This window comes from Mustela lutreola, chromosome 7 (genome assembly GCF_030435805.1).
Source record: "Mustela lutreola isolate mMusLut2 chromosome 7, mMusLut2.pri, whole genome shotgun sequence".
Classification (NCBI taxonomy): domain Eukaryota; kingdom Metazoa; phylum Chordata; class Mammalia; order Carnivora; family Mustelidae; genus Mustela; species Mustela lutreola.
This window is the reverse complement of record NC_081296.1, coordinates 9,463,402-9,469,783: the sequence shown is the minus strand read 5'-3', so window position 1 is coordinate 9,469,783 and position 6,382 is coordinate 9,463,402.

Here is a 6,382-nt window from a genome sequence, read left to right as displayed (position 1 = left end):
ACACTCTTTCTGCCATTCCTCCCCCCAAAAAAGTCAACCCTCTCAATGAATTGAGGAACAGACTTAACATTTCTGACTTCTTGTTCCAAACCCACTGCTCAGTGGCTCTGACCTTCCAAACTTCCTGAGTCCCAGCAGATGTCAGATGAAGGTCCCACAAAGCTACTGGGTGACCAAGCTGGCCGGCCCAGTCTTTGATGAATTTCAGATATGCCACTGAAGCTGAAAGGAACACAGTTTGGCTGTATGGGGCAACTTCGTCACCAGAAAAGGGAATTTGGACTTTTATTTCCTGCCCTAATCCCTGTGCCACATACTTAACGATCAGGCAATAGCCTTCCTACCTAACCCTTCCTGTGTTCACTCATTCATTCAAAAATACTTATTGAGTAAATGCCACGTTTTGTGGTATGAGGACCCCCTCAGAACTCCAGAGTTGTAAAGAATTTTTTTAAAAGATTTTAGTAATTTTTTTGACAGAGAGAAAGAGAGAGATCACAAGCAGGCAGAGAGGCAGGCAGAGGGGGGGGGGGGGGAAGCAGGCTTCCCGCTGAGCAGAGAGCCAGACATGGGGCTCGATCCCAGGCCCCTGAGATCAGGACCTGAGCTGAAAGCAGAGGCTTTAAACCACTGAGCCACCCAGGCGCCCCGTAAAGAATTTTTTAAATTTTAAGTTATTTTTCTTAAGTAAATACTGCGCCCAAGGTGGGATTCAAACTCACAACCTTGAGATTAAAGAGTCGCGTGTTCCACTGACGAAGCGCACCACCTGCCCCAAGAATATTTTAAGCTGAAGACATTTGAGATTCAACAGATGAAGGAAAAACCCTCATGGGAGGCTAAAACCAGAAACTTCTAAGAAATGAGGATTGCCGTAAATTCCTTCTTTGAGGGAGATCTACTCCCGGGAGAGAGTAAACCTAGCATAGATTCCCTCTCTGGAGGAGTTTTATGGCCCTGGAGAAGAAAGACCACTCATACCTTTCTAGACAAATATTATCCCAGACATTCTTTTGTCCCGTTTGTTCTCCTAAAGAAACTTCTACTTCCCACAGGAGCCTTTTCTCCCCCTTGTCTTTCCCCCACTAAATTAGATATAGGAACCCCTAAATCTACCCATCCCTTTTGAGTTACTCATCATTGAGCACTCTAGTGTGTAAACAGACTCTTTTCATTTGTTAACGGCTCTTTTGTCAATTTAATTCGAAGGGCCGCAGGCGCAGAGCTTAAGAAGGTAGAAACCAAGAGTTTTTTCCTCCCCACCAACAGTCTGTACTGACTCTTCTTTTACCCCTCAATTCTCAGTAGGGCTTAGAGCCCCTAAACCCCTCATCTAGCACTGCCAACCTCTTGATCCTAAGACATTAAACCCTTCTCATGAGGCCCTTGGGGGTGTCCCTGTCCCTAGCCTTACTCCCTGGCAGTCCTCCCTCCCCAAGTATCTACTAACCTCAGCAGAGGAAGTCTCTGGTATGTGGGTCTTGAGCTCAAAATCCACTCCTTTCCCAGCGCAACCGCAGGCCTAACCTATCTGTAGATTCTATTTGTCTTTCTAGAATCTAGAATGTTGATTGATGCCCTGGCAGCTCTTGTCAAACAATATGGTGGTCAAAGAAGCTTTGGCACAGAGTCCAGACCCTTCAAAGTCTTACCAGCAAGGTGACTTGCGGAAAAGCCTCTTTATTTCCCCAATAATCCAGCTCATCTTTGCTGAATCAGATACCCCCACATTTCTAAAGGGCAAACATTCATCCTCAGAGATAGAACCACTTAGTCTTTACGGAGGATGGGACAGTGTTCCTAAGGGCCCTGTAATTAGTACTTAACACCACCCTACCCCCAGCCCCTTGGTCTGCCAGAAACACCAAAAACCCCAGTGAGCCCACACTCCTTACAGGCAGCTCTCAGCTACACACACAAAGACTGGACCGAAAGAAAAGGCCCAACTGCATTCTTAGCGAGGGTGGCCCTCCCCCTCTGCCACGGTCTTGGTGGGGGTTGGGTAAGGGGATATCATTCTTCTGGCGATCTCTTGTGTTTGGGAAGGTAAAGCTGAGATATCTCAGAAGGCATCCAGGCAGTTGGAAATAAAGCTTCTGGGAGCTTGTTGATCCAAACGGATAGATGTGAAAATCATCAGCTCTGACGTGGCAAGCCGACTTATGAAAATGGGGGCATCCCCTTGGGGGCACAGGCAGGGACAGGGCAGAATCTCTGTCTTTTCATCTGCCTGGCTCTTAGAAGATGACCTCCTTCATCTCTGGCCAGCTCCCCTAGATACTTGAAGCAGAAGAAGGGGCAGGAGAGAACTAAGAAGTTCTGAGGGCCTACCATAAGGAAACTTTAGGACAGGAGTGGGCCATGGGATTCCGAGTCCTCCAAACTGGGACTGAGCCTGGCTCCACCACTTCTGTAGCGGGAATGACCGGAACCAGCTAAAAATGGGTGCGTCTCCGTGAAAAGCGAAAATACCAGGCCCCTTGTCCCCAAATTATGAAGAATTTCAAGATGACAACAGAAGAGCTTTCCACCAAGTGTGGGTCCTTCTCAGCGAGGGGTCTGTGAGACAGGTCTCAAGTCCAGGAAGCCAGCCCTGGAGCAATTCGGAGCAAGTTCCTTTCCTTTCCTCTGATTCTTGGACTTCTCGAAAGTTGTTGGGACCCGCGCAGGGCCACGTACCTAGAAGGAGATAAAATTTGGGTTGTTTCCATATTTTTATCCACAGGACTGTTACTTCCTTCAGGGAAATGGCGATCCTTTCCATCTTTTGTGATCACAGCCCCTGTCATACAGTAGGTGCTCAATAAATGTTACAGAAGCACAACTTTCTCAAGTTCTTGCTTGATCCTAGAGCCTACCTCCCTTTCAAAGACAGCTGACTGGTGTACCAGCTGCTTCTCTCAATGTCCTGTTTCCTTGCTCAGTCCATGGGGACCTAGGGCCTTGACCCCTGAATCCCCACCCCCACACCAGGGGATAGGTCGTCCACTTCTCTAGTTTTCTTCCACAGATAAACTCTCAGCCACCTGTTTGGTACTGTACCCTCCAGGAACAATGTTCGAGAAGGTTATTCCAGATCCTGCCCCTCACCTATAAAAAAAATTTTATTGGTCAATCATGAATTTCAGAGGATGGCACTAAACATTACTTTTCCTGTGAGGGCAAGCCTTGGGTAGAGACCGAGGCATCCCTTTTCCTCGCTGGTAACCCTCCTGTCCGCTTTGCATCCCCTCCACCCTCCCAGCAAACCTATCTTCACTCTGGCTGCTGCCCTCGGTGGCCCAGACACCTGGGATCTTCGTGTTTCCATCCTAGGAGGGAGGAGGAATGAGGGCTCCAGGGGCCTCGGGCCTCTCAAGGTGAGAGTCAGCAGGGCAGGAAGACCTTTCTGTCACCTCCCCTAACTTGACCTTGTTTCATTATTATTATTATTAAGATTTTGTTTGACAGAGAGAGATTACAAGCAGGCAGAGAGGCAGAGAGGCAGAGAGAGAGGAAGGGAAGCAGGCTCCCTGCCAAGCAGAGTGCCCAATGCAGGGCTCGATCCCAGGACCCTGAGATCATGACCTGAGCGGAAGGCAGAGGCTTAAACCCACTAAGCCACCCAGGCACCCCAACCTTGTTTCATTATTACGCTCCAGGGGCACCTGGCTGGCTCAGGTGGAAAAGCATGTGACTCTTGATCTCAGCGGCCCGAGTCCGAGACCCACACTGGGTGTAGAGATTACTTAAACATAAAATCTTGGGGCACCGGGGTGGCTCAGTCAGTTAAGCGTCTGCCTTTGGCTCAGGTCATGATCCCAGGGTTCTGGGATCAAGTCCCACATCGGGCTCCCTGCTTGATGGGAAGTCTGCTTCTCCCTCTGCTTGTGTTCCCTCTCTTGCTGTCTCTCTTATCCGTCAAATAAATAAATAAATAGTATTTTAAAATAAAATCTTAAAAATACAAAATAAAAAGAACCTAATTATGCTACCAAGCTAGGATGGAAGGGAAGCCCCTGAGAGGGAACCACACGGAAAACCAGTCAGACCCCTTGAACCACAAGCCACGGTGGATCTAGACACCGGCCCACGGTTGCGAAGGGGGCCTGGAAAGTTACAGCTGCTTCCTGGAATTCCCCGTCCTCATCCTGAGAATTTAGGATCTGCCAGGCCTGGTGGGGAATGCTGAAGGGGGACCAGAAGGAGCCCGAAGCCCAGCGGGGGAGCAAGCTCGTTCACGACTAACAAGGCAAACCTGGGGAAGGGCTGCATGACAGGTTCTAGCAAAGACCAAAGCGGCTCTCAGAGACAGGAGAGAAGGCAGACCCCACGCTCCCTGCCTCTCTCTGTAAGGGCCTCCGGGGGCGGCTCCGATGCCATTTCAAAGCCAGAGATACAGGCAGAGCTCTAAGCCCATTTCCTCCCTGAAGGAGCAAACAGATGTCCCCTTGTTGAACACGGAGGAGGGGCTGTGCCAAGGCCCTCTCTTTCGGAGTTCGCTCCTGGCACCTGACTCGTGAGTCCTTGGGGTGGCAGTCCCCACTGGCTTCCCCCACCTCCCAGAGGACTGTAACCCTTGCTGTCCTGGCCTTCCTGGGGAGAACCGGCACCCCCTTTCTTGCTTGCCCCAAGCACCCTGACCATTGTCCTGAGGCTGCTGTTGAAATTCCAGCCCCCAGGGGCACCTGGGTGGCTCAGTGGGTTAAGCCTCTTCCTTCGGCTCAGGTTGTGATCTCAGGGTTCTGGGATCGAGCCCCGCATCGGGCTCTCTGCTCAGCAGGGAACCTGCTTCCTCCTCTCTCTCTGCCTGCCTCTCTGCCTACTTGTGATCTCTGTCTGTTAAATAAAAAAATAAAAAAATTTAAAAATCTAAAAAAAAAAAAAAAGAAATAAAAAGAAATTCCAGCCTGCACCACCACCATGAGGCTGCCACCAACAGTCCCCCCACTGGAGCGGGCTCTGTCCCCCCTGCCACTCAGTTCTCCGGGCGGGGGGTGGGGCTGCCTTCTGCACAGGGCAGGCCCCTCCACCACCGCTGGGGAGAGAGAATTCCCTATTCCCTTTGAGGTCCTTCTAGCCAGACTAAGAATCAAATGGACATGAGATTAACAGGAGAAAATCAAATTTAGTTCCGTACGTTTGGAGAATCCACACAGCCACAGACATTCCGAAGATGGTCGGGCGAAATGAGGTATATCCACCGTCATTCTGAACTAAGAAGAGGTCAGCGGTCTGGACTTCAAAGGGAGCAGATGCAATTCCTAGGAAGGGGGAAAGGTGTAGACGTGTTGTAAACAAGCGTTTGCTGGGTCAGAAACAGCGGGATGCAGTGGACTTGGACCCTGCCAGGCTCCTCCCAACCTGCTGTACCTAGTTCCTACTACATTGTAGTTTCTGTGGTGATCGCCCTCTTCCCGGAGCAGCTCCTCTATCTACGTTCTTTTTAGGCAGTGAGGGGCAGGTTAAGACTTTTTGTGGACACTGCCAGGTTTTGATTGCTTTTTTTTTTTTTTTTAAGATTTTATTTATTTACTTGACAGACAGAGATCACAAGTAGGCAGAGAGGGAGGCAGAGAGAGAGGAGGAAGCAGGCTCCCCACCGAGCAGAGAGCCCGATGCGGGGCTCGATCCCAGGACCCTGAGACCATGACCTGAGCGGAATGCAGAGGCTTTAACCCACTGAGCCACCCAGGCGCCCCTTGATTGCTTTTTAACTCAAAACCATCTTTATGCTGAAGTGACCCATCTTGGGGCGGCCTACCTTGGCCCCCTACACCATCCCCCACATGGCCGGCCCATTGCTAGAGATGCCCTGGGTCACGTCTCCCTGTTGCCAGGCTTAGGGGCCCACTTCCCCCTGGGAGCAAGGGTGGACCGCAACCAACACAGTGCCCCCCCTCTCCCCAACCCCGCCGCCCCAGTCGGCCCTTCTAGTTCTGCTCTTCCAACCAAACTGTCCCGGTAGATGCTCCAGCGGTCGTGCCTGCCCCTCTCCTGTTTCATCGGGGCTCCCTCCCTTCATCAAATCTCCATCTTGTGCCCATTTCACAGTTGGGAAGACAAGGCACAGAGAAACCTCTCACTTGCTGTTTGCTCTGGGGGCCCACCTGCTGGGCTTTTTGCCCAGAAACCCAGGCCCTGGTTGCAAAGAGAAGAACTCAGGGCTTGGGCCGCTGGCTCTCGTGGGAAGAGAAATTGTCAGCAGTGAGCAGCTCGAGGCTCCCAGCTCCCCCTCCAGCCAGACCTCCCTCCCTCCGCCAGCAAGCTTGGACAGGGAACAAGCACCCAGGGGGCACCGGAAGCTGCCGGCAGCCTCACGGCGGACCTTTCAGACCGAGTTGTTTTTGAGGATCAGAGAGCCTGCTGGAGACCAGGCAACGGAGAGCCTGCAAATAGGGCT